The sequence below is a fragment of the Pan troglodytes genome, chromosome 10 (assembly GCF_028858775.2).
Source record: "Pan troglodytes isolate AG18354 chromosome 10, NHGRI_mPanTro3-v2.0_pri, whole genome shotgun sequence".
NCBI classification, from domain to species: Eukaryota; Metazoa; Chordata; class Mammalia; order Primates; family Hominidae; genus Pan; species Pan troglodytes.
In genome coordinates this window covers 121,878,079-121,899,979 of record NC_072408.2, presented here as the reverse complement: position 1 = coordinate 121,899,979, position 21,901 = coordinate 121,878,079, and the positions used below count along the sequence as shown (strand labels likewise).

The 21,901-nt window shown below is 42.7% G+C and overlaps 1 long non-coding RNA gene across 2 annotated transcripts; it reads right to left on the bottom strand.

Moving 5' to 3' along the window:
- Positions 1-10,289: 10,289 nt before the first annotated feature.
- LOC107967800 (uncharacterized) lies at positions 10,290-15,554 on the bottom strand. 2 transcript variants are annotated; one of them, XR_001708512.3, is made up of 3 exons: positions 15,157-15,554; positions 10,745-10,881; positions 10,290-10,435 (listed from the first exon to the last, which is right to left on the bottom strand). It is a non-coding gene; the product is annotated as an uncharacterized LOC107967800 (long non-coding RNA). The 2 variants fall into 2 exon arrangements; XR_010147909.1 differs by lacking the exon at positions 15,157-15,554 and adding an exon at positions 11,505-11,744.
- Positions 15,555-21,901: the final 6,347 nt, after the last annotated feature.

Below are 21,901 nucleotides of genomic sequence, written 5' to 3'. Positions count from 1 at the left end.
AGAATGATGTAGTTATTAAGAAGGTGAAGAGGGCTGTGGATGGGATCAGACATAACCAGGAAGGGGAGGGATAAAAGGAGAAAGGCAAATGTGTGAAGGAAGATGACGAAGTGGCTGCAAAGGAGGGTGGCATATATGAGACCTCAGGGTCCTTGTAGTTAATTATGGTGGCCAAAGTCACATCCTGTAATCTAGACTAGAAGACCTCCTTCAGCTGCCTTTAAAGATGGCTCCGTGTTTTGCAAAGAACAAGGGCCTTGGCGTGGGCAGCCCTGAATTTAAATCTGGGCTCTGTAACTTCCTAGCTGAGTGATCTTGGGCAAACATCTTCAATTCTCTGAGCTTCAGTATTATTATTCAGTAGCCCATGAAATGGAACTAATAATGTTTTACTCAGAGAGTCATTTAAAAAATACATCTTGATAGTGATACATTTTCTTTCTTTCTTTCTTTCTTTCTTTTTTCTTTTTTTGAGACAGAGTCTCGAACTGTTGCCCAGGCTGGAGTGCAGTGGCGGGATCTCCGCTCACTGCAAGCTCCGCCTCCTGGGTTCACGCCATTCTCCTGCCTCAGTCTTCCGAGTAGCTGGGACTACAGGCGCCCACCACCACGCCTGGCTAATTTTTTGTATTTTTAGTAGAGACGGGGTTTTACTGTGTTAGCCAGGATGGTCTCGATCTCCTGACCTCGTGATCTGCCCCCCTCGGCCTCCCAAAGTGCTGGGATTACAGGCATGAGCCACCGTGCCAGGCATGTAGTAATATATTTTCAGTACAAGTATAGATTATTCATTTTATCCAGACCTCATTGTGTATGTTTGTATGAGTGTGGGTGGGGTGTGTGTGTGTGTGTGTTTGTGTGTGATTATGAATGATCAAAAAACTAAGACGAAGGGACTTTACGGACTCCAGTCATTGAAAATTCCAGAAGAATCACTTTCAGACAGAGCTGCTTTCATGGATTCAGATGAGACCAAGTCTTTTCCTTGTTCTGTACTCCAGCTTGGCTTCCCCTTGAGTATGCTCCATTCTGAGGGTGATGTTGAAGTGGCCGCTTCCAGCTTTCAGCAGACTTTTTTAAAAAACCACCTTATTGAAGCATGATTGACATAATAAAAACCTGTGTATATTTTAAATAGACACAGTTTGGGATAAGCATACACCCAGGAAATCCTCACCACCATCAAGTCAGCTGACTTCTTATGCTCTTAGCAGCAACCACCTGATAGCACATAACCCCCCTCTCAAGTGCTCAAAGAAAAAACTCAGTGTTGAGTCTCTGTTGACTCCAATTGGTCAGACTTGAGACACATGCACATTCAGATCCAATCACTGGCCAGCAACACTCTGATTGGCTGGGCCTGAGAGGGTCACATGACATCCCTGGAACCCAATCTTCCAAGGACTGTGAATGTAGAAATCAACATCTTGTTCATAAAAGACTGAATATTGGACATGTACACTTTACAAAGGACAACTCGTGTGTGTGTGTGTGCATGTACAAATTTTCCTAGCTTATTACTTCATAGACATGTTTGGGTTTATTCCCACCTTAATCATTCTCATGGTCCTTCATGAATATAAGAAAGTTGCACCAAGTACCTGGTCCATGCAGTTCTCTCTGGGGCAGGCACTGCAACGTGGCGTCACCCAGGATCTTTAGCTCCAGTCTCTCCCTGGGAACTTAAGAAGAATGCCTTCTGCCTCTGCTGACTCAGCGGGTTGACAAAGACCTCTGACACCCGCCTGGCCTTTCCCGGAACCTTAAGAAGGAAGAAGAGAGAGCCTCAGAGGGCAGGTTTAAAATTAGAAGGGAGTGCAACACTGCTTGTGGTTCTTGAACGTCAGCCATTCGGGAGGAATGGGAGATAAGGTGGTCAAGAGACAGGAAGCATTTATTTAAGATTCCTATCACACTGGGAAGCTGGAGAGGGAGTTTAGTTCAGGGGAAGAACAGGATGTTGCCAGGATCTGGGGCAAGGCCAAGGGCAGGGGGGTATGGAGGGAACGGATATTGAAAAGAGGGAGCTAGTCAGCCAGGGTTTAAGGAGAGAAGGTTTGGAGAAGCCCCAAGCAGGAAGTCAGCCAGGGAAGAGGCCCCTAAGGAGTTCAGGTCTCTTCAGTTGCAAAAGGGAGATGGATCTTCTCTTGGAAGACTTTGGATCTCTTCGGTGAAGCCGATGTGTTTCTGGGTGGTCTCTTGGAAGGGGACTCCATTTAACTCTTGCGTGAGCTCTTGGTTTGGTGTTCTCCCTGGTGTCTTTCTGCTGGTCTCCCAGCTTGGAGGCCACCACACTGACATTCTCTGAAGGGCACCACCCTGAAGTTCTGCCTTGACATTGAAGGCTACAGAAAGTTAAAGGTCACATTGGTTGCAGACCTTGTGGTCAATTTCCATCCCACATGCATGTGCGGGCATAGTGGTGAGTACAACCATGTCCCTTTTTTTCCCCTTAGGGAAAACACATAGTTTGTCCAGTCTTCAAAAAAGACCCCTTAGCAAAACGCAAATCTAGTGAAGAAAATCTGTGAAAAGGTCATTTGCAAAATGGAAAAATACAAGCCACCAACACACACCAAAGAAAAAACTATAATCATAATTCAAATAACTCACAACTGCATTACTGTGGCAAGCCAGGTATTTCCATGAACCTTGGACATACATTAATTCATGTTAATCCTTTTGACAACCCTAAGAAGTATTTTCTTCATTTCATAATACAGTCCAATAAACCAAGACATGCAGGGGTTACGTCCCTTGTCTAAGATCACAGCTCCCAAGTGGCAGAGTTGGAAGGAAAGAGGATTGTATTAACGGCCTAATGGATAAAAGTCTGAGTTTGCAGCTGACAAAACTGGCTTTGGGAAAGTGACTTGACCTCTCTGAGCCTTAGCTTACCCAGTGCAGAAAGTGAGTATAAGATAGAACCCACATCACGGAGTTGCAGAAAGGCTTTAGCAAGGTAGCATATGGTTAGCACAGTGCATTCGTATTTAGAAAAAGTGCAATAGACAGTCGACTTTTGTTATTCTTGATTTAGAGGTTCTACTATAGCAGCCCTCCCTGTCTACATCTGACAGGGATTATAAAGAGTCCATGCCTGACAACAGAGGCCAGAAGCCTCAAAGAGTACGGCTGAGCTGTATCCCACCCTCACCCTCCTCTCCTGGCCTCTTCTGCAGACACAGCTGATAAGACCCCCGAGGGCACCTCCCACTCACCCACTCATCAACCCTCTGGGGAAGCATCTGGACCACAGGGGATGATCAATGACAGAGTAGTTGCTCAGCTCCACACCCACGGTCCATCTGGAGAGACACCCTTGGATTCAAGACTAAAGGCTTCCAGGAAAAGTGGCGAGGCTCAAGGTCATCGGTCAGTCAGTAACTGACCACCTTGCCTCTGGGGACAGTCTGGAGCTCTCACATGGACATTTGCCTTTCTTATTCCCAGGGGGAGTATCTGCTCCCTTTCGCTCTTTAAAGAAGCAGTCACACATTATTATTATTACTACTATGATTTTTGCTACCATTGATTGAATGTGCCCATGTTCAGGGCCCTATGCTAAATGCTTTACATGAATTTTCTCATTTTATCCTCTCTGTAACTCAAAGTGCTGGGGAGTATTTTTAGCCCTATTTTACAGCCTGCTCAGTTTCTTCTCAATCTCCTCAAGCTTCCTCTGCTGAAATGATCCTCTACCATCCATTTTTCAACTGACCTATTTTTTCAAGTAGGCAAGTTAGCTCCTCCAGTAAGCCTTCACTAACCATGGGCTAGGCTGGGTGACCTGTCATGGTGCCCTCGTCCTTCTCCATCTTCACAGCACATTGCATGTCTGTATTTACCCAACAATCTGAAATATTTGCTTACTGCTGGTCTCCTTCATGAGGTTATAAGATCTAAGAAAGAAGGGACTGTGCTTGTCTGCCTAGTATAATCGCACATAGTGGCTTCCCCATGAAATATTTGTGGAAGGGTCTGATGAGACCACATTCAGATGAGTGGATTCAATTCTAGATACTCTTGTTTATTAAGGGAAAGAGGTGCACGTCACTTCTGGAGGTCTCTCCTGGAGAAACTCTTATATTTTTGCACAAGGAGACATATACAAGTATGTCCATTATAGAATAATTTATGATAGAAGAAATTGGAATCAATTGAGATGTCTATCAACAGGGGACTGGATACGTGCAGTGTTATGAATGCACATGTTTCAATACTGCAATCAAAGTAGACAAACCAGAGTCATATGTGTCAACAGGGAGATTTCTGAGAATATGGAGAGAAAATTCTGTTTGCAAAGTGATTCATATCCCATCGATGAAATTTAAAACACCCAAGAGGACCTCTATATTTTTAAGGGTTCATGTATAAGTATGGAAAATTATATTAAAAAGAGAGTATATGCTCTGAGTTCATAATAGTATATTGTGTTTGTGTGGATAGCCTGGTTGAGAGCATAGAATTGGAACCAGGAGTATGCATAGAGAGGAGTTTAGCTTTACTGTGATGTTCCAATGGTATTTAAAAGCTGTGCATTCGTGTATTCATTGAGTAATTTTGAAAAGTGTAAACATAAAAGAGAGACAGTTACAAAACATGCTGACATGTTCATAATGGTTTATTCCAGATGATAGAAATATGGGTGGGTCTTGTTTTCTTCTTTTTTTTTTTTTGAATTTTTTTTTTATGGTTTAAGTTCTGAGGTACATGTGCAGAATGTGCAGGTTTGTTACCTAGGTATACATGTGCCATGGTGGTTTGCTGCACCTACCAACCCGTCATCAACATTAGGTGTTTCTCCTAATGCTATCCCTCCCCTAGCCCCCGACCCCCCGACAGGCCCCAGTGTGTGATATTCCCCTCCCTGTGTCCATGTGCTCTCATTGTTCAACTCCCAGTCATGAGTGAGAACATGTGGTGTTTGGTTTTCTGTTCTTGTGTTAGTTTGCTCAGAATGATGGTTTCTAGCTTCATCCATGTCTCCGCAAAGGACATGAACTCATCCTTTTTTATGGCTGCATAGTATTCCATGGTGTATATGTGCCACATTTTCTTTATCCAGTCTATCACTGATGGGCATTTGGGTTGGTTCCAAGTCTTTTCTATTGTGAACAGTGCCAATATAAACATATGAGTGCATGTGTCTTCATAGTAGAATGATTTATAATACTTTGGGTATATACCCAGTAATGGGATTGTTGGGTCAAATGATATTTCTAGTTCTAGATCCTTGAGGAATCTCTACACTGTCTTCCACAATGGTTGAACTAATTTACATTCCCAACAAGAGTAAAAGCATTCCTATTTCTCCACATCCACTCCAGCATCTGTTGTTTCCTGACTTTTTAATGATCGCCATTCTAACTGGCGTGAGATGGTATCTCATTATAGTTTTGATTTGCATTTCCCTAATGACCTGTGATGATGAGCTTTTTTTCATATATTTGTTGGCCACATAAATGTCTTCTTTTGAGAATTGTCTGTTCATATCCTTTGCCCACATTTTGATGGGGTTGTTTGTTTTTTTCTTGTAAATTTGTTTCTTTGTAGATTCTGGATATTGGCCCTTTGTCAGATGGATAGATTGCAAAAATTTTCTCCCATTCTGTAGGTTACCTGTTCACTCTGATGATAGTTTCTTTTGCTGTGCAGAAGCTCTTTAGTTTAATTAGATCTCATTTGTCAATTTTGGCTTTTGTTGACATTGCTTTTGGTGTTTTAGTTATGAAGTCTTTGCCCATGCCTATGTCCTGAATGGTATTGCCCAGGTTTTCTTCTAGGGTTTTTATGGTTTTAGGTCTTATGTTTAAGTCTTTAATCTATCTTGAGGTAATTTTTGTATAAGGTGTAAGGAAGGGGTCCAGTGTCAGTTTTCTACATATGGCTAGCCAGTTTTCCCAACATCATTTATTAAATAGGGAATCCTTTCCCCATTGCTTGTTTTTTTCAGGTTTGTCAAAGATCAGATGGTTATAGATGTGTGGTGTTCTTTCTGAGGCCTGTGTTCTGTTTCATTGGTCTATATATCTGTTTTGGTACCAGTCCCATGCTGTTTTGGTTACTGTAGCCTTGTAATACAGTTTGAAGTCAGGTAGCGTGATGCCTCCAGCTTTGCTCTTTTGGCTTAGGATTTTCTTGGCTATATGGGCTCTTTTTTGGTTCCATATGAAAATCAAAGTAGTTTTTTCTAATTCTGTGAAGAAATTCAATGGTAGTTTGATGGGGATAGCACTGAATCTATAAATTACTTTGGGCAGTATGGCCATTTTCACAATATTGATTCTTCCTATCCATGAGCATGGAATGTTTTCCCATTTGTTTGTGTCCTCTCTTATTTCCTTGAGCAGTGGTTTGTAGTTCTCCTTAAAGAGGTCCTTCACATCACTTGTAAGTTGTATTCCAAGTTGTATTCCAAGGTATTTTATTCTCTTTGTAGCAATTGTGAATGGGAGTTCAATCATGATTTGGCTCTCTGTCTGTTATTGGTGTATAGGAATGCTTGTGAGTTTTGCACATTGATTTTGTATCCTGAGACTTTGCTGAAGTTGCTTATCAGCTTAAGGAGATTTGGGGCTGAGACGATGGGGTTTTCTAAATATACAATCATGTCATCTGCAAATAGAGACAATTTGACTTCCTCTCTTCCTATTTAAATACGCTTTATTTCTTTCTCTTTCCTGATTGCCCTGGCCAGAATGTCCAATACTATGTTGAATAGGAGTGGTGAGAGAGGGCATCCTTGTCTTCTGCCAGTTTTCAAAGGGAATGCTCTCAGTTTTTGCCCATTTAGTATGATATCGGCTGTGGGTTTGTCATAAATAGCTCTTATTATTTTGAGATATGTTCCTTTTTTTTTTTTTGAGACAGAGTCTCGCTCTGTTGCCCAGGCTGGAGTGCAGTGGCACGATCTCGGCTCACTGCAACCTCCACCTCCCGGGTTCAAGCTATTCTCCTGCCTCAGCCTCCCAAGTAGCTGGGACTACGGGCACTTGCCACCACACCTGGCTAATTTTTTGTATTTTTAGTAGAGACAGGGTTTCACCATGTTAGCTAGGATGGTCTCAATCTCTTGACCTCATGATCCACCTGCCTCGGTCTCCCAAAGTGCTGGAATTACAGGCGTGAGCCACTGTGCCCAATCTTTTTTGAATGTTTTAATCTCAGAGAGGGTAGGAGGGACATAGCAAGGGAGGAAATGGGGAAGAAGGAAAGAAGGAAGGAAAAAAGAAAGGAAGGAAAGAAAGAAGGAAGGGAGGGAGGGAGGGAGGAAGGAAGGCAGGAAGGCAGTCAGGAAGGCAGGAAGGCAGGAAGGCAGGCAGGAAGGCAGGAAGGAAGGAAAGGAGGGAGGGAGGAAAGGAAAGGAAAGGAGAGGAGAGAGCAATAAGAGTTCGTATAACATAGAGAATTTGGGAAGTAAGGAACTGGGAAACTGAGGCAGATTAGTAATAGTTGTGGAAACAGAGGTTTTTGGTTCAGAAAAGTTTCAAACCCCACCTTCACATATTCTCTGGGGGAGAAAATAGAGCAAATTAAAGACGCTAAAGATAAAGCAGATTTCAGCACGCTATAATAGAAAGAAATTCTCATTAAAGACTTTCAGATAAATTTTAATTGCCTAAACATATAGTAACTTATCTTCCTTTAAAATATCATTTAATCCTACAAATAAGTTTGGAGCCTTCTTCTCTCCCTGTTCCCCCAAAAGTATCTAGTGTCAATTTGTTAATTACCTTTGTAGAACTTTTCAAACACCTTTGCACCCAAGTCTTTACCATAGAAAATATATAGCTTGGTTTTTTGTTGCTCTAAGCATGAATAGTCTTACTACACTGTACTAAATTTTCAGCAGCATGCTCTTTTTATTTATCATTGTTTCTCTGAGATTTCTCCATAGGGATACATTATAGACTTAGTATGTTCTTTTTTATGACTATATAATGTTCCGTTGAAGGAATATTTTACTTTTTTTGCATCACTGCTTTATTGGGAGATATACAGGTTGGTTCCGATTTTTTTTTGCTAATACAGTGTAGCTGTGAAACCCTCTTTACCCTCCTCCTGCATCTCTGTTAAGGGTGTACTTGCTGGACAGTAGGAAGAGCACGTTTTCAATTTTAATACATCCTGTCAATTTGCCCAAAGGAGTGATAAATAATGATGAGATATCTGGGACTAGACTAAACCACCTTGCAGGAATAAGTTCCTCATCTCTGCAAGTGTCCAAGCATTGGCTGGACAGCTCTTGGCATGACTATTGTGAAGGGTTTGCTGGCTCTAAATAACCATCAAGGTCTCAGCCAACAGAATAATGCTATGATCTCGCATCTCCCTGCAGCGGAACCTCCACTTGATACAACTCACGCCAAGATCTCCAGCTGCAGTGACGAGGAAAAGTCATCTTTTCTGCAAATTTGGAAGAGCTATCAAGGACATGTTTGTCAAACCACATGTTTCTTGTTCCAATTGTGTTATATTTTATTCTAGCTGAGGACATCATAGCTAAATCCCTCATGTTTTGTTGGAGATTGGAATGAGTAGGCTTGGGTCCAAATCCTAAATCTGTACCAAGTAGCTCTAAGATCTTGGGCATGTTTTTTGACTTCCCCACGCATCAGGGTTTTTTGTCCATAGAGTGGGAAAATCCATACCCCTATTTCATGCTTGTTTTGATGATTCCATTGGTTGGTGGATGAAATGTGCCTAACATATAAGCCCATCTTCTAAATGTTGTTACTAATGGCTGCTGAGTTTATTACCCTGAGTGGTTGGGGGGTGCAGGGTGCTTGTCACCACACAAACTGGCTGTCTTAGAGATGCAGAGGTTGGGAGAAGTCTTTGCCCTTGGACAGGAAGGAGATTCAAGGTTTAACCAATCCATGGCACTCATTGCAGTGGCCAGCAAAACACTTTGTTCAGCATTTTATCTTTTTCAAAGCATATCTATTATCTCATCTGTTCATCAAAGGCCCCTGCAAGGAAGTCCAACAGAGGATAGGCCCAAGGAGAGATGACTCAGGAATCTGAAAGTCAAGGCCAGAAGCTTCTCTGACAAGCAGCTCATTGGACTGAGTTTATCCGCTGATCTTGGCCTGGGAGGAGTGTTAGGCTGTCCAGGCCAGGCCTGAAATACACACAGAGAGACTTCCTTTTCCCTGACCGTGGACTGCACTCCTAAGCCTAGCCAGACGGGCTGCAGATGTGAGCTCTGGGCTGCAAGGGAGGCCGGGAGAATGGACAAGACTCATACCCTTGCATGGGATTCTAAGTCCCAATCCAGGTCCCACAGTACCATAGGAGCATCATGCTGGAATCTTGTGTCTCTCTCTGAGTTCAAATTTACAGTTTTGGACTCAGGAAGGTGATGCTGGAGATATTGTCATGCTTCTGCAATGCTGGTAGCTGTGTCAAAGAACATCTCCGGCAACAGCCATCACATCTTGCAGCCTTCAGGTCAGCTTGGAAAGAAGCCACAGCCTCGTGTCATTCCTGCAGCCCTAGCAAGCCCTGGAAAGCTATGAGGTTGCTGATGCCTTCTTCCAGCGGATTTCAGGTCCTCCCTTGCCTCCTCCTTCTTCGACCTATTCCAAAGTTCAAGATCCCTTCCCTCAATGCTATAGCTTCAGCATAGCCATTGTTGACTTTTATCTCAAGGGACAAATTGCCACTGTCAACTCATTCAGAGTGGAACTGTTTGGAGTTCTGCTTTGGAAATCATAATTCCCTATCTCCAAGAGAGGCCTCAGGAACTTTACTTCTGGACATGGTTGAGGAAAGGTTCCTGGCTCGGCCAGACCTGGGTTTTGCCATCCATGGCTGTGTGACTTTGGAAAAATCATCTCACCTCTCTGATCTCAGGATTCTCATCAGTGGAAAGTGGGGAATCATCCCTACCTCGCAGGGCCATTGGGAGGATGAAAGAAAACTCATTGAAATGCCTGCTATAGTGCCTAGCATGGAGTCCGTGTTTCTTTAGGGGTAGCTACTGTTGCTCTGGTTATTATTGTCCTTGTTGGTAGGGTACTGCAGAGCAGCAGCCTCTCTTCCTTCCTCAGCCAGATAGTCATATAGTCAGATGGACCTGCATTCTACTCTCAGCATCCCCTTACTAGCTGTGTGGACTCAAAAGAGCTACTTAGCTTCTCTGAGCCTGCCTCGGTTTCCTTATATGTAAAGAGAAGTTTAGAAAGTTTAATCCACTTCTCTAAAATCATGTATCCACTAAGGAATTTCAACTTAAACCTGTTAAGTTCAAGGCGCTGAATTGCTTAATTATTACACATGAATATTTTGATCATGTTTATTAATATTTCCCTTCACTATTTTTCTTAAACCTGACCTGGAAGGAGGACTATCTGAAAATCATCTCTTCTTCGGATTCGAAAGTTCTGTCTCAAAGTCCAGGTCCAGCCCAGCAGGCTATCACTTTCCTCTGCAAAATAAATAAATAAGTAAATAAATGAATGCAAGCAAGTAAGCAGCCTAAAATAAACCATAGGAGAGCGGTTTGGGGATTCTCTGGAAATATTCACAAAAGGAGGATTTGAAGAAGGCAACTGGGATTTGCCCAACTCCAGAAAGGACCTTGATAAAATCTGCACATCAAAGGAAGCAAAAGGCTTCAAAAGGCAGGCTCTGGGTTCTGCCCTTTCTGCCTCCTGGCATGGCTAACTGGTTCACCTGCCACCAAAGCCAGAGGTTGAAGAGCAGGGAGCTAGGGGTTTAGTGGCAGGCACCTCACCGCAGTCAAGAGAGTGTCTCTGGAGGCTGGCACAGCTGGCTGGGCTTTTCCAACCTTTCATTCCCCAGCTCTGGGATCTTCACCTGGGCTCCAAACATCCAATAGCTCTGTGGATGGAATTCAGGGCACTCGTGAACCTGGACAGAAAGAAAATACGTCATATCTTTGTTGACCAGCCTCAAATTGAAATTAAGTATTTCTTTCTGTTAATTCTGAATATAGGCAACATATATGTAGCAGGATTTGGGAACCTTTGTGACTTTGTCACCAATAAAAATCACTGATATTGGCATATCACATCACATATGTCACAGATAACTTGATGTACTTTAACCTCATGACACCTCTGCCATCGTGGTTGTTATTAGATCTGCTGCTGGGACTTGATATTTCACGAGTTGAAAAAGAAGCACAAATATCACCATATTACAATTTCTTTCCTATTTGATAACTGTACGTCAATGCAGTTGATTTCTTTAGTAATTTTATTTATCTATCTTATTTTACGTATTTTAAAACACTATTCTGAGAAGGGATCCTGAGACTTCAGTAGACTGCCAAAAGTCTATGGTGTGTATACACACACACACACATGCACACGCAATATCAGAACCCCTGTAGAACAGCCGATAAACTTTCAGCCTCGGTTTTCTTATCAGTGAAATGGTTCTTAGAATCCTTTCAGTGCATTTGTGAACAACACCTGTACCCCTGTGTGTGAAAGTGCCCGGCACATGGGAAATACTCAATAAATGCTAACCTCCCTCTTTCCTCTTGAAGGTCACCTGCATACGACCTTGGGCCAAGAAGTAGTGTATTTACTACCTGCCTTCCATGGCCTCCCTTGAAGGGCTGGTTGCTACTCACTGGCTCACATTTATCCCCCTTGAATAAAATGCCCCTCCCACACTGCCATGACACACGTCCAGTAAGAGGGAGATTGACAAGATCACAAATATTTGAACAATCCTTGGGGTAACACAGGGCAATGACCCCAAAGTACGTGCTGCACCGGCTGAAAGTTTATCCTAGAATGACAAACGTGACAACTCACAAAGTGAGGGGGGAAAGGGCCAGATAAGATAAAAAGCACCTACAGAGCCTAAGGCACACCTCGTGCAAGGAGGAAGAAATTCGGCACTGAGTGGCATCAGGGGAGTAAGACCACCAAGTCAAATAGTCTATTTTCTAGAAGTTCCCAGCATCTGGGGTATAGTATAGACAGTTCATGTAAATGCATCTTTGTAGCTGTGTGACCCTGGGTAAGATGTTGACCTTCCTGTGTGGCTAGGAAAAATCAGAGAGATCGCTGTAAAGCACTGATATGCTCTTTGAACAGAGTAAGCCTTCAGAAAATGATGCTATTATTGTTCTTATTACTAACATTATTATGTTGATATATAAAGTTGCTAATATCCCAGACTCAGTAGTCAGACAGCTCACTTCACCAATTAAAACTTTATACCCTTGGGCCACTTTAAGTTTTTGTGTCTCGGTCTTTTCATTGCGATATGGAATAGCATTAGTATCTTGTAGGGTGGTTGTGGGAATTAATTGAGATAACATACAAACTGGGCTTAGGCTGGAGCCTGACACAGAACAAACACAGATTAAGTGTTAACTATAAATATTATTAGCATCATAAATCATTACAGTCTGGACATTGAGAAATGGAGTCATTGGAAAGAAACAAATGAAAAAGAGAATTTCTTGGTGAGATAGAGATCTGGATCAAGGGTAGGCAAACCATTCCCCACCTGATTCTGTAAATAAAGTTTTATTGGAACACAGCCATGCCCATTCATTTATGCATTGTCTGTGGCTGCCTTCACACACAACGGCAGAGCTGGGTAGTTGCAACAGGGACTTTATGGACCACAAAGCTGAAATATTTACTATTTGGTCCTTCAGGAAAAGTTTGTCTCCTCATGTGGAGAAATGGTGGTACCTTGACAAGCTGCCCCATGGGGATGCTAATGAGACATTTGACATAAGCTAATTATTATTTTTCTGTGTTGGTGTATTATACAACTGGGAAGAATAACATCCTTTCTTCTATCCACCCATGTGTATATCTATCTACTCATCTATTTATATTCAAAAAACATTCAGACACTGTCCTAGGTGTTAGGGATGGAGAAATGAGCTAAGTCTATCTGGGCAGGGGGCAAGTGAATGGGTAATTGCAATTCAGTGAAGCAGATATTGTAAATCAATCAGGGCTAATCCACCCCATGGTTTGTGTGAATTAGAAAAAGGTGAAAAAGGTATTCCCTTGGAGCAGTCAGGACTTGGTGAATCAATGGATCTCATCCCCCATTGGCCATTTTGGCCAGACCATTTGCACAGTGCCCAACCTGCACAACTTTATATGGCAGTCCTGAGAGCAGTCACTACAGTGCGCAAGTGGGATTGAGAAGGGCAAAGTCACATTAGGGAGGAATCCAAGTGCTGAGCAATTGGGAAGAGCCCCTTATAAAACCATCAGATCTCATGAGAACTCACTCACTATCATGAGAACAGCATGGGGAAACCACCCCCCTGATCCAGTCACCTCCCACCATGTCCCTCCTGCAACACGTGGGGATTACAATTCAGATGACAACATGAGATGAGATTTGGGTGGGGACACAGCCAAACCATACCACCTTTCCCCAAAAATGCTTCCCCAGAGATCCTTTTTCTTTATACTTTCATAAGTTAGAATTCCTGGTTCTTTCCTTTTGTACAAATCCCCCAAGTAAACAGTTTTATATAAATATATATCCTCAAGTAAACACTATATAGATACTTCTTCCAACATATAAGCACTGTATATATATAATGTTTATGTATATGGTGTTTGCATATATAAAAGTATAGATATAGACACAGAAATAGATGTAGTTACAGATATAGATTGCACGCCACATTGGTTCAGGGAAGGCCACCTAGAAACCTCGTCACTGGTCTCCCAGCTTCTGTCTTTGCCCTTCTGTAGTCTCCAAAAAGCAACCAGAGGGATTTTATTACAACCTAAGTCAGATCATGTCACTCTTCTGGTCAAAACTTTCCCACACTGTCTGTCTCACTCAGAGTAGAAGCTAAAATCCCTTCAATAGTCCACAAAGCCCTTCAAAATCTGGCCTAAATTATTTCTCCAACTTCATCTCTCACTGGCTTCTCACTCATTTCACACCGCTCCACTTTTAATAGGCTTCCTGCAATTCCTCAAGCATTCCAGGCAAAATTCCACCTCGGGACCTTTGCACTGGCTGTTCCCACTTCCTGGAAGACCCTTCCCACAGATCTCTGTGTGACATTCTCTCTCTCTCTCTCTCTTTTTTCTCAACCCCCTTCAAGACTACTTAAATGTTGCCCTCTCATAGACATTTTCTGTTATAACCACGTTTACAATGGCAAACCATTCCTAAACTTTTAACTTTTTTTTTTTTTTTTTTTTGAGACGGAGTCTCACTCTGTCACCAGGCTGGAGTGCAGTGGCGTGATCTCAGCTCACTGCAACCTCTATCTCCTGGGTTCAAGCGATTCTCCTGCCTCAGCCTCCTGAGTAGCTGGGATTATAGGCACCCGCCACCATCCCTGGCTAATTTTATGTATTTTAGTAGAGATGGGGTTTCACTATGTTGGCCAGGATGGTCTTGATCTCCTGACCTCGTGATTTGCCGGCATTGGCCTCCCCAAAGTGCTGGGATTACAGGCGTGAGCCACCGCGCTCAGCCCTTTTCTTTGTTTTTTTTTTTTTTTTTTTTTTTTTTGAGATGGAGTCTTGCTCTGTCTCTCAGGCTAAAGTGCAGTGGCGCGTTCTTGGCTCACTGCAACCTCTGCCTCCAGGGTTCAAGTGATTTTCCTGCCTCAGTCCTACTGAGTGCCTGAGACTACAGGTGTGTGCGACCATTCAGTAGTATTTTCATTCTACTGAAAATACTATAATTTTTTGTATTTTCAATAGAGACAGAGTTTCACCATGTTGGCCAGGCTGGTCTCCAACTCCTGGCCTCAAAGTGACCCACCCACCTCAGCCTCCCAAAGTGCTGGGATTAGAGGCCTGAGCCACCATGCCCAGTCACTTTTGTTTCTTTATTGCACATGTTACCATACCTTATAATTAATCATTATTCTTTTAAAATCTGTTTCTATTGCCTTGAAAGTTCCATGAGAGCAAGGATTTATGTCTATTTTGTTTACTGTAATATCCACAGCAACTAGATTAAACCATGGCACATAATACATGCTCAGTTAATACGTGGGAAATGAATGAATCCCCTCCTTTAATGCAGTCAGTATACCTTTATTAGTGCATTTATAGATCCCTTCGATGTATTTGTTAGCCATGTCACACTATGAATATACACTGATGTTTTAGTTGCCTCAAACCTTACAGTTTTTGTTTCTTGGTCTGTGTTACTTACCATTGTAATGATTTAGGACAAATTTCTGTGCTCCCAGAAGCCAGCAGTGCAGACAGAGTTAACTTGAAGACTGAGCACCCCACTGGGTGTCCCAGAGACCCTCCTCTTGTCCTGACTTGTTGACTGGCCACCTTTTTTGGGTTTGTTGTAGTTTGTTTACCTTGGACTGTGTTTTCTCCCTGCAGTTTGCTGCCCTGGGCCTCTGGTTTGAAGTCAGCCGCCCAATGGCCTCGACACCGTCACCTCGCCTCCAGCCACGGGCCATGCTCCACACGCCACCGACACTTTGGACAGGGGGAGGGGAGAGATGGCTTAATCATTGCAGGTCAACACCCAGCCTGGATCTGCCTGATGGACAACAGTATTGATAGTCCAGCTGACCCTTGTTCGACAAGCTGACATTCCCCATATTTCACAGGCCGACGCTGGACGTGCATCAAAGAGACTGTCAGGTCACCAAACAGCTAATTAAAGCAATAAAGAGTCAGGAAGGCTAAATGGCCCCTTTCTTCCTCAGGAGCCTAAGGTCCCTTGTAGGAACCTGCATGTTTCCTTCTTCCCTGGAAGTGCAGTCCAAGATGGAGAGGATATTGGGGAATGTCCCAGCAAGCCCTCGGATCAGAAAAAAGAAGAAGGTAAGTTCCAGACACTGGGTTCCTATCCTGCTCTTGACCCAGCCCCACCTCCACCATTATTTCCATTTTTAGGAGTTCAATATGAGTGTGCAAACTAGAGTCCCCAAAGCTCATTCCTCTGGGAGGAGTGTTTGAATAGAGACCACCTGGATTCTGGTGGCATTGATCTTTACCAGGTCTACATGACCAAGGAGTGGGATTGAAGGTGTTCACAGGGCCCGTTCACCCTGGCCACTTTGGCAGTAGAAAGAGTAACAAATTTGTAGTCAGACGCCCTGGGCATGAACCCAAGCTCTGTCACATGCTAGCTGGACGGCCTTGGCTTAGTTCCTTAGCCACTCAGCCTTGGTTTCATCATCTCTAAAAGGCAGATGAGAGTAAGGTCAATATTGGAGAATTGTTGCAAAGATTAAACCAGTGATTCTTAACCCCAGCCCTACATGGAAATCATTTTAAGTGTTCTGGAACACAGCTTTGTCCAGGCTCCCTAAGGCCAGTGGATTCAGAATCTCTGGGGCTGGGTCTTGGGTGTCTTCTGTCTTTAAAAAAATCTCTTTGGATGAGTCTTACATGCAGACAGGGCTAAAAATCGCCAGATTGAATGATATAAAATGATCGCTGAGCTCACACCAGGACTGGCACATAGTAGGGGCTTTGTGAAGACTAATCTTCTTCTCCCTGGCACCTGCTGTCTCTAAACTTCACTTGGACTTGCTTTAAGGGAAGTACATGAGAGTTGACATTAAGCAGCTGTCCCCAAACATTGCTTTTATCTTGAGGACCTCTACTGCTCAGTTATGAATAGGACCCAGTTTCTCTTTCTTCCCTGAAGACTGTTCCACCCAGGCCTTTTCTATAATTCTGTGTTATCATCTCTCAGGACCTTTGTTGACATATCCCCAAGAAGCTACTGGCATTGAGTCTGATATATGGCATCAATTTCCTCCAATTCCTAGTTCAAATGTCACAACGTCACTACAGCCCTGCTGAGGGAACCTGAATCACACCTCCATGTATTAGGTGGCCAACTTGAAAAAAATCTATATTGGACCAGAATGGAAAACACGGCAGTGACATATCTGCAAACAAGTGTCGCACAGACAGTTCACCACCGAGAAAGGTGTTGACTTCATATTTTATGTATCTAATCTCAGAGAATTTTTAAAAGAGTGAAAATAAAAATGTATTGAGGTGCTAATACAATGATATTATAGTGATTTATCCAGGCCTTATGCACATGGCCTTCTCTGTAGACTTGGGTGGGACATTTTGCCTCTCTGTACCTCAGTTTCTTCATCTGTAAAATGGACATATTAATGATATCTCCCACATAGTGTTGTTTGAGGACCAAATTATATACTGCACATGAAGTAGTTAAAATAAGGTCTGCCACCATATACACCATGGAATACTAAGCAGCCATAAAAAAGAATGAGTTCATATCCTTTGCAGGGACATGGATGAAGCTGGAAACCATCATCCTCAGCAAACTAACACAGGAACAGAAAACCAAACACTGCATGTTCTCACTCATAAGTGGGAGTTGAACAATGAGAACATATGGGCACAGGGAGGAGAACATCACACACTGGGACAGGTCAAGGGGCAGGAGGCAAGGGGAAGGAGAGCATTAGGACAAATACCTAATGCATGAGGGGCTTAAAACATAGATGATGGGTTGATAGGTGCAGCAAACCACCATGGCACATGTATACCTATGTAACAAACCTGCACGTTCTGCACACGTATCCCAGAACTTAAAGTAAAATTAAAAAAAAAAAATAAGGCCTGCTACATAATTAGATCTCCATAAAGGAAGAGATGATTATTGCTATTATTCAACACATTTCTACTGGATGCCTCCTATAGGCCAGTCAATATGAAGAACTAAGAGGTAGAAAGAGGAAGAAGACAGAGACCCCAGATTTGCCAACTTTATGTTCTTGTTGAGGAGACAGATGCATAGAGAGAGAACATTATTACAGATCAGCCAATATTTACTATGGGTCTCCTGTCTGCTCGTACTGGTCTAAGATCTTGAGACACATCAGTGAACAAAACAGACAAATTTCCTTGCCTTCCAGGTGGTTATATTCTATCAGGGATAGATTCCTTAAGGAAATTCATTAATGACTCATTAATGATGTCCTTAATGAATCCTTAAGGAGATTAATTAACAAAAAATAAATAGATAAAACATATAATATGTTAGAAGGGGATCCCACGTGGTTATATTTTAGCAGGGAGACAGAGATTCTCTAAGAAAAATAAGGGGCCGGGCACAGTGGCTCACGCCTGTAATCCCAGCACTTTGGGAGGCCGAGGCGGGTGGATCACGAGGTCAGGAGATCGAGACCATCCTGGCTAACATGGTGAAACCCCGTCTCTACTAAAAATACAAAAAATTAGCTGGGTGTGGTGGCGGGTGCCTGTAGTCCCAGCTGCTTGGGAGGCTGAGGCAGGAGAATGGCATGAACCTGGGAGGCGGAGGTTGCAGTGAGCCGAGATTGCGCCACTGCACTCCCGCCTGGGCGACACAGCCAGACTCCGTCTCGAAAAAAAGAAAAAAGAAAAAGAAGGAAAAAAAAAAATATGTTAGAAGGTGATAAGGGCTCTGGGAAAAGAATGGTGCGAACGTTTAAAGGATTCTCTGGCATCAAAAGGAAAGGGCACTCTTCGTTCCTGAGAGGAGAAATCAGCATCCCACTCAAGTCTACAGAGAAGGCCATGCATATAGGGCCTGGATGAACTGCTATAATATCACTGTGCTAGGACCTCAATAAGTTTCGTTTTCACTCTATGCATTTAAGATGGTGTCATGTCCTGCATTGCAGAAATCAAAGGTTGGTTGTCGCTGGCTGCCAAGCTCATTCTCAGACTTCTTGACTCCAGGATGGGTCAGGAATCATTCATTCTATTGAATAGATGGAAAAGCTGAGAAAACGGGCAAACTGTGATTTCATCCAAGATTTCCCGGGAATTTGTAAACAGATTTAGAAACATAAAATCGGTTAAGAACCCGAGTTTTAGATTTGAAACAGGCCTGGGTTAGAGCCCCTGCTCCGTCACTTACTTTAGGAAAATCATTTCCCCTGTGTGAGTCTCAGCTTCTTCATCTGTAAAATGGAAATAACAGTATCTGATGGTTAGTGTGAGGACCCAGTGAGCTCATGTTTGTAAGGCATTCAGCACAGTGTCCTGAATATGGTGACACTCCGGAAATCACAGTTGAATTTATTTGTCAGACTCATTGATGATTTCAAACTTCCGACAAACGTACATGTTAGAATGTGTATATGTGTGCGTATATATACATACAAAGTCATCCAAAAGTGAATATATATTATATATGCATGTGTAAATGTGTATTGCATAATATGCATATGTGTATGTATGTTGTATACATATATGTGTATGTGCGCATGCATGTACATGCCGAGTTTCATCCAAAGGTGATTATGACAATGTATGCACGTGTATATATGCACCTTGCATGCATATGTACATACATATTTTATATGTATATGTTTATACATATGTATATCTATGTGCATATGAATGGGGTAGGTATGCATATATACTCATGCAAAGGTAATTTTTAATATATGCAAATTATGTGCATATATCATCATGTGTATGTACATGTATCTATGTATTTACGTGTATATATACTATATCTATGTGGTGTGCACGTGTGTGCATACTGTATATGTGTATGTGCATGTGTGTATGCGTGTGTGTGTGCATGCATCTACACACACACACTCAGTCATTTCTTGAGCTGTTTTTCTCTCCAGGAGCAATGAAGACAAAAACTCTTTACAGCCTGTATGATTCTCAACTTTCCTGGCCCCAGCAGATACTGGGTGTATATTCCCAGATGTGGCAGCCTGCCTGGCTGAACCCCAGAGGCCTAGCATGTCTGAGATAAGGCAAAACCTTCTGAATGCCATGGCAGGAAACAGAATGGTTAATAACTTTAGTGGAGAACCTTGAGATAAAATGGGTTAAAGTGTTTGATTTTTGCAGCTCTGTAAGGTTACATTCGGCTTCCAGTCCTTTTTTCTCTCCCCTACTCTCTCGCCCTCTTTTCCTGCCTCCTGATGAAAAATATGCTCCGGCTTAATAGAATTACTCTCAGAGCCATCAATGCAAACGCTGTTTCAGGGCAATCTCATTCGAACAAATGTATTTTTATTTGAACAGTGTTACTTGAAAAATTAAATCGCTGTATCTGTTCCCTTTTCCCTCCCTCCCCCCAGCCATCCATACGGCCCTCACAATGGGGAGGAGAGGCGAGCAGAGCAGAGCTGAACTGTTTTTAAATGAATTTGATCTGATTTAATGATTCTTCTCTGCATGAATTAACAGTGAAACCAGCCAATACATTGTATCATTCATAGATGTATCCACCATAGATGTATCCACCGGCATCCGTTTTATCTTTGGAGTTGACTGAATGTATCACTCTTCAGACTTATTGTCTTTGAAAAGTTCAGAGCTAGATTAGAAGAGGTCTGGTGGAGACATGGGGACTGGACATGTCCACATGAGTGCAGGTGTGTGGGGGTTTGGGAGCATCTGTGGTCCCGTGAAATAGAGGCAGCTACCCAGAGGTTGGTACCAAAGAGATCTAGGTTCGAATCTCAACTCAAGTGCCCAATAACCATTTGATTTGGGGCAAATCTTGCCACTGCTTTCTGCCTCATTTTCTCCCTCTGTGGGTTGGGGCTAATAATTGTGACCATTTCCTAGGGAGTTCGTGAGGGTAGAATGACTACAGGTGCCTGCAGGGCATTGGAGATCAAAGATGGCAACATCTCCTGGATTGCAGAAATCAAAGGTTGGTTTCCAAAGCAGCAAGAAAGCACTAGGAAATCAGGGATAAACTTCCCCAGGCCAGCCTATTCAGGAGGCTTTTCACCTCAATTGTGTTATGGAGACGGGGCCAGCTTCATAGCCTGCAACCTGCGCAGTCACCCAGAGCCTACACGCCGAGGGGCTTCTCCTCCTTTGGTCTGATGCTCCCCTGTCACCACCCTAAAATACTTAATAATTGTATCTTTTTGTTGCATGTGAAGTCTGACGGGACAACGAGCAGAGGAGACATGTCATCGGCATCTCCTCCACCATTTCGTGTCCTGCACCTGCATTTAACATGTGCAATACCTGAACCGAGTTTTCTAGAACAAGGGACCCACATTTTCATTTGGCACCAGGTCCTGCAAATGATGCAGATAGTCCTCTACGAAGAGACTGTCCTTGAGTGGTCATCTGTTTTAAAAAAGCAGTGCTAATGGTTTTTTTTTTTTTTAATGATTCTGAAGAAGGTGGAAAAATTATTGAGCACCTGCTCTGTATTGAATATCACACTTGGTATCACGTATCTCATACATTTATGACTTTAAAATTTTCTAAAATAGGTATTTTGTTTTCATTTTTTATAGATGAGGGGAACCGAGGTTTGAAAGAATTAAGTAATGTGTTTAGGATCCCATAGCTAAGAAAAGATGACTCCAGATGAAACCTTGTCTGTCCATGAAACATGGACTCAGCTTTCTCCTGCCTTTTTCTTTTTTTTTTTTCCTTCTCTCCAGTCCTATTTCTTCTTTCCTCATTCTCTCCCTCTCTCTTCCCCTTCCTTCATCCATAGAGGTCTTCAGTGAGTGCTGGTTCATCTAAAGGGAACTGAAATGAACTCACTGTCATTTTAATGATTGATCAGTTAGTATTTGAAGCCCCTCTTCAACAGGCATCTACACTTCCCGGAGTTGGGGTCTAAGCTAAGCTCAGACACCATATGCCAATCAAGAATTATGAGAAAACCATGCTTGATGAGTGGGAAACTGCTGAATTTAATGTCACATATTCCCTAACCATTCAAGCCATCAAAGAAAGCATATGGTTGTGTTGAATGAAAGTTCATTCTTTCTGATTTCAAATGAGGCATCGCTGTCACTTAGCGTCTTTTAAAACATAAATTGAAATGATTTTCCGGAAAGTGTACACAGAAAAATAACAGGTTTGCTGTTTAATCTTTTTGATCCCTAGGACAATGCCACCTCTCCATATACATTTTATTGAAACCAAAACACCCTACAAATCACTTA